Raw genomic sequence first — 7394 nt, 5'->3', positions numbered from 1 at the left:
CCAATGCGCCGCGCACCCAAACCCTATTTTTTAGTGATTTTTGCAAGAGACTTTTTGAGGCCTTCCTGGTGTCCAAATTAGGCACAGGTAGCTCGTTAGAAAGGTATTTGAGTCTAATTTCAAACCCAATTGGAATTTTTCAATTTGGAGTTCATTTTCGCTACCAAAAGTTAAATCTCCCAAGATTGGTCAAAATGTGCCAAATGAGGCTGCCTCAAGGCAGAGTGCTATTGCAGTCAACTTTTGAAGGGCTTCCTCAACTCCAAATTGAGCTCATGATAGCTCATTGGAAATATATTTGTGTCTAGTTATCATTTTACTCATCAATAAATTTATTTTGCTAACCAAGCTAGGAGAAAACTTGATTTTCCCAAGGTCACTTCAAAGGTGCATCAATTCTCCCGAGGCAATTGTATTTTTGACATTTCTCTAAAACCATAACACCTGTGTAAAAAGTTAAGGATTTTTCTCTTCCTTGGCCTGTTGTGGACAAAAACCTCTCTTATTTTTTCTAAATTCATCTTTCCTTGCTCATAAACATCATTTGAGTAAAACCTACCCCGATGTGTGGAACAAGAGATTTTTCGAAATGAAGCGAAATGAAGGGGATAGGGAGCTTCTAAATTGTTGAGGAAATTTTTGGAAGTAGGGAGGCATGTTAGGAAGTAGGGGAAAGTATAATCTCAGAAATTGAGTGAGGGGAAGGGGTCCAAAAGGGAAAAACATAGGCCCAACCTAGAAAATAGGGTTTGTAGCAAGAAACTAGGGTTTGTGCGAAAATGAGGAATTTGGGAGAGTTCAGTGACGGGAAGTGTGTTAATAAAGTACATTAAGGATAAGGGAAGGTGTATGAACATCAGGATACAAGTTTTGCTGATGATTTGATCGTCCAAGTGAAATTGCCTTCAAAACCCTAGGAGAGGGAAATGAACTTTACCTAGGTACAACTGAAGCATGAACAAGGTGTAAAATGACCCAATGGAACTTGACATGATGATGAAAACCCTCTAAATGATGGTACACTCAGCTGTATGGTGACATGGAACGACATTTGGACAACTCTGAAAGGAGTAAAAGCAAACCCTAGACCTAATACCTAGTGACCAAATTTTGCTTGAAGACTCACTGAAATGACAAAATTTGACCTTAACACCTTAAAATCACTTTGTAAAAGCATGTTTGATCACTGGAGGAAGGCTGCAAAGGCTGACACTAACATGGGGGTAATTAAAGATATGGTAGTGCCACTAGCCCAGATCCCAGCTAAAAGCTTGGTAATGGATATAGTGGTAGCAGATATCCCTGTTATGTTTGGAACGTTGCTATATAGGTCATTGGGAGCCAAATTGGCTGTTGTTTTGAAGCTAGATTTTACATATGCTGTTATACCAATTCTTGGTGGGGAATAAAGGAGGTTGTACAGAGAAACTAGATTTGTAAAAACAATCACAAAAAACGGAGCAAGTAACTCACCTGTATATAGTCAAGAGAAATATGATTTTTCTTACTTCGTGCTGCATGATAATGCAGAGTTGGCTGAAGATAAGCAGAGGCAACTTACTTCAACTAGTGTAAATACAGAGTTGCAATTAGAAGGAGTGTGGAAGTTTTTTTTTGATGGAGCTTATTCTAAGGAAGGAACAGGTGCTAGTTTCCTTCTAAATGCACCTGAAGGTAATATGTTCCCTTTTTCTTTTAAATTGGAGTTTGAAGCAACAAACAATGTTGTGGAATATGAGTCCTTGATCATTGCTCTTCAAACAACAAAACAAATGGGAGTCAAGTCAATTTCTGTCTTTGGAGATTCAGAACTAATTATAAAGCAAATAAAGAACCACTGTCAAACAAAACACCCTAGGCTTAGGGCATACAGAAATGAAGTGTGGGATTTAGTTGAGAATTTTTTTGAAGCTTTCAATATTCAGTTCATTCCAAGGGATGGAAACAGATTGGCAAACTCTTTGGCTGTGGCTGCTAGTACTTTTAGGCCTCCTATTAATCCAAAGCTAAGATATGAGGTTGAAATGAGACACAGGCCTTCTGTTCCTAATAATATAAAGCACTGGCAAATTTTTGAAGATGATCAGCAGATTAAAGAATTTTTTACTATGGTTGAAGATTTTTAGGGCACAGAGATTGATCAGGATGAAGATGAAGCAACAGAAGGTGCGGAGGTAAGTGGTTTGAAAAATTCTATAGTTGATCAAAATATTATTCAATTGAAAGATAATACGCTACCAAGGGGACTTGTCCCTCTTGAAAGGCTTTTTAACTCTAATGATGTAGCTATTGGTTCAGAGAAAATTCCACAAGATGAGCAGATTCAAGATCACAATATTGGAACTCAGGAGGAGCCCAGGTTAGTCAAATTATTCAATGGAGTTCCATCTAATTATAAGGAGAGATATATTAAACTTTTCAAGGACTATGTTGATGTTTTTTCTTGGTCCTATGAGGATCTTAAAACATATGATGTAAGTATTATTCAACACAAGATTCCCTTGAAAGAGGGGATTAAACCATTTAAGTAGAAGCTCAGACAGATAAACCCTCTGCTTTTACCATTGATCAAGAAAGAAGTCAAAAAGTTGCTTGATGCCAAGATTATAGTTCCACTCAGGTACTCTGACTGGGTGGCCAATTTAGTGCATGTAAGGAAGAAGAATGGAGAGATAAGGCTATGTGTAGACTTTAGAAATCTCAAAAGGGATTCCTTAAAAGATAACTATTTGTTACCTAAAATAGATCATGTGTTGTAGAAAGTAACAGGGTCATTCAGGATGTCAATGCTCGATGGGTTTTCTGGGTATAACCAGGTGGTTGTAGATAAAGAAGATCAGAAGAAGACTACATTCACAACTCCTTGTGGAACCTTTATGTATAATAAAATGCCTTTTGGGTTGATGAATGCAGGTGCTACATTTCAGAGGTCTATGGACATTGATTTTGTGGGAGATAAGTTTTTAGTGATATACTTAGATGACATCACTGTTTTCTCTAAGTCTGATGAGGAGCATCTAGACCATCTTAAAAAGACTTTTGAGAAATGTAGAAGATATGGACTTTTCTTGAATCCTAAAAGTCTATTTTTTCTCTGGAAGAGGGAAAACTATTGGGGCACATTGTTTGTAGAGATGGAGTGAAGATAGATCCAGCAAGGGTGCAAGCTGTGTAGAAAATACCTTTGCCTAGGAGAAAGAAGGACATTCAGAAATTTCTAGGTAAAATTAATTTTTTAAGGAGGTGTGTGTCCAATTATGCAGAAATTGTAAAAGAAATTACCAATATGTTGAAGAAAGATAATGAAGTGCATTGGACCAAGGAAGCCAGAGAGTCATTCTCTAGGATTAAAGAAGCATTGCAAGCTGCTCCAATCCTAATAAGCCCTGATTATCAAAAAACTTTCCAATTTTTTTCATTTGCATCACCTAAGTCAATAGTTGTTGTTTTGTTGCAGAAAAATAATGAAGAAAAAGAGCAGCCAATTGCTTTCTTTAGAAATATTCTCAGATATGTTGAACTAAAGTATAATAATCTTGAAAAATAGGTATATGCTTTTGTTATAAAACTAGCTCACAAACATGTATAAAATATAGTTGAACGCCTTAGAATTCAGCCTCTTTGAGGGGGAAACCTCCTTTACATTACACGAATGAAAAATTCTTGGATGACACAATTGATAAGACCTCCATTCTATATATAGGAGTCTAAGGGGTCATAATATAATTAGAGCCGACATAACAATAATAATGTAAGGGCACAATAATAACAATACTGGGCTTCTATGGGGCACAATAATAACAATATGGGGACTACATGGGCACAACAATATAATAAGGGGGTTGTACTAATAACAATAAGGGGTTACACTAGTAGTATAAGGGCCTAACATGCCCCTCTCCTTGAAAAAGTTTTGTCCTCAATGTTTGAGTAGTTCTTGATGCTTTTGTATAAAATTCTTGTCCTCCCATGTGGAATCTTCGGTGGGTAAGTTCTTCCACTGGATGAGATACTCTGAAATTGATTGATTTCTTAGCTGTCGAGTTCTTATTTCTATGACTGCTCCAGGTTCCAATATGATTTTTCCTTCCTCTTCAAGTTCTGGTAATATTGTTTGAATTGGGATATTCTACACCTTTTGAATGAGTGGCCACACTTCTTTATCCTTCTTCCATTCATCCCTTGTCTCATTTATCCAATCTAGTTGGATAATAGAAATGGCACAAAACAATGCTTCCACAGCCTCATCCTTTCTTGAGAGTGCATCTGCAACAAAAAATTTCTTCCCTTTTCTGTAGATGATGTCAAAGTCATAACCCAACATATTTGTGACCCATTTTTCTATTCTTCTAAAGATAATATTTGTTCTAAAAAGTATTTAAGACTATTATGATCCATTTTTACCTTGAAGTGTCTTCCCATTGGGTAAGGTCGCCATTTCTTAAGTGCATGTAGTATTGCCAATATTTCCTTCTCATAAATAGCTTGCTTGAGATGTAGCTGTAAAAATACCCAATCACCTACATCAAAACTTTTTTCACTGCGATGTTGGCCTACCTGTTGTTTCATTCAATTCTACACCAAAGTGGTGTTATCCTTTAAAAGTTGGAGAACTTGTTGTTGATGGTCGATGTGATCTTTCACTGCTTGAACCATTTTCTTCTTGATATGTCCTTCTATCTTGAGAGTTTGAGGAGTGGTAATTTCTTCCAATGTTTTACAAGATATGGTCGGATTCATTTCTTGTTGCTCGATGTGATCTTTCACTTCTTGAACATTTTTCTTCTTGATATGTCCTTCTATCTTGATAGTTTGAGGAGTGGTAATTCCAGCCAATGCATTACATGATATTTTTGGATTCATTTCTTCTTTCTCGATGTGATATTTCACTTCTTGAACCTTTTTCTTCTTGTTATGTCCTTCTATCTTGAGAGTTTTAGGAGTGGTAATTCTTGCTAATGCTTTACAACATATGGTCGGATTCATTTCTTCTTTCTCTGGGGTTGGGTCTTGGCATATATCCTCTTCTTTTGATGTTTCTTGATCCTTTTCTTCCTCCTCTTCATACTCTATGTAAAATAGTTTCTTCTCAGCACACTTATGGCCTTTAGTGCATTTGATATCACAGTTGTAACAAAGCCCTTTTTCTCTTTTTTCTTCCAATTGTTGCGGTGTAACCATTGTAGGTTGTGGAAGGCTAGGAGAAGAAACACTTCCATAATTACAGTCATGAGTGGTGGGATTCCTTGTTTCCATAATTTCGCTTTCAATTTTTCTTGCCCACCTAAATGCCTTCTCCAATGAATTAGGTTCCCAAAGACGAACCTCATGTTGAATGTTATCCTTTAAAGTACCTATGAAGACATCAATCCTTTGCTTCTCTGGAATATCATTTACCCTTAAATTCAATTTTTGAAAGTCCTCATTTTGATTTTCCATTGAACACTTTTTTTTGAGATTTATCAATTGGCTAAAGAAGGTGTTTCTCTTTGTATCCTCATAATGTTCTATCATTTCCTTCGTGAAAATTGATCACGTAACAATTTTTTTACAAGAACAAAGCCCTTTATACCATAAAAATTGATCTGGTTCTAAATATGAAGATGCAATACATACCTTTTGTAACAGTGGTACACCATGTAGATCAAAATATTTCTCCATCTGTCGTATCTAATTTACCGGATCCTTGCCATCAAACTTCCTCATATCACCTTTTCTTGATTTTAGGAGCTCGATATTGAAATGGCTATAACTCTATAATTTCGGTTCTTCTAGTTCTAAAATTGCGACCTGCAGTAGCCCTCTATGTCCTCTTTCCAATGCCACCAGTCTTATCCAAATTGGATTCACCAAGGAAGAGTTATGCCAAATCTCTCACAGTGACCTGATTATAGACTAGTTCAGTAGAGAAAACTTGTACGACATGCCACGTGTCCCTGTTTCGACCTTTGGCTCTGAAAAATATATACAAGAAACTAAAGTTCTTTCTATACCTTCTTATGAAATTTCAATCCGATGCTCAAAGCGAAAGCTATGATGATTTTCCCCAGGTCACCTGTTTGGAATGTAATTCAAAAGTCTACAAAAAGACCAACTTCCTCAAATCATATCTCCGCAAATATAGCACAAAAAGCTCTGAAATTTGGACCCGAGGTTCAATGCGGTTTTGTCTCAAATGGGTTTTTTTTTTTTTTACTTCTGAAACGTCTCAAAAAGAAAGTTATAGCGAAAATGCCATGATGACCTATTTGGAGCAGCGAAACCATAGAATCCAAAGCTCTGATACCAAATGTTATGAAACCAGCTCACAAAAAGATAGAAAAGATAGATCAACGCCTTAGAATTCAGCCTCTTCGAGGGGGCAACCTCCTTTACATTACACAAATGAACAATTCTTGGATGATACAAATGAAAAGACCTCCTTTCTATATATAGGAGTCTAAGGGGTCATAATATAATCAGAGCTGACAAAACAATAATAATTTAAGGGCACAATAATAACAATAGTGGGCTTCTATGGGGCACAATAGTAACAATATGGGGACTACATGGGTACAACAATATAATAAGGGGTTGTACTAATAACAATAAGGGGTTAAACTAGTAGTATAGGGGCCTAACAGCTTTGGTAAAAGCCCTAAAGGCCTTCAGGACTTATTTACTGCAATAACAGATCATTGCTTATGTGCCAAAAGTTGCAGTAATGGATGTCTTAGTCCAGAGCGATGTAGAAGGAAAAAGGGGAAAATGGATAGCTAAGATCCAAGAGTATGACTTGGACATAAATCCCACAAAGCTAGTGAAAGGGCAAGGATTGGTGAAGATGTTGACAGAGTCAAATTTTCAGGCATTGGGAATCAACTTGTTGACACCTGTGAGTGAGGAGGCAATTGAAGAAGGTGAAGAAAGATCAGACCCAGGTATGAAGATTAGGTATAAATTTTTATGTTTAGAATGGTACAAGCACATAATCCATTATTTGTGTTTTCTCTCTTGTCCTCAATCTTTGGATAGAACAAAGTATAGAGCATTAAAGATCAAAGCCCAGCCATATGCGATTGTTGAGGGTAGATTGTATTGGAAGGATCTTGTAGGAATTTTGTTGTTATGTTTAACAAAGGATGAATTTATAGAGACCATTAAAGATTAGCATGAGAAGTTATGTGCAGGACATTATAGCTAGAAGGCTACTACACACAAAATCCTCCAGGCAGGGTTTTATTGGCCTACTTTATTTGGTGATACATATAAGTTTGTCAGAAAATGTCAGAAGTGTCAGCTTTTTGCTAAGAAGAAGAGGTTATCTTCCTTGCCTTTGATCCTAGTCTTCATAGAGGAACCATTTAGACAATGGGGACTCGACTTTGTTGGAGAGATTAATCCACCTTCAAGTA

The sequence above is a fragment of the Pinus tabuliformis genome, chromosome 5_1 (assembly GCF_031772625.1).
Source record: "Pinus tabuliformis cultivar Carrire ecotype Pingquan chromosome 5_1, CPIR1, whole genome shotgun sequence".
NCBI lineage: Eukaryota > Viridiplantae > Streptophyta > Pinopsida > Pinales > Pinaceae > Pinus > Pinus tabuliformis.
This window is presented reverse-complemented; position numbering follows the sequence as displayed.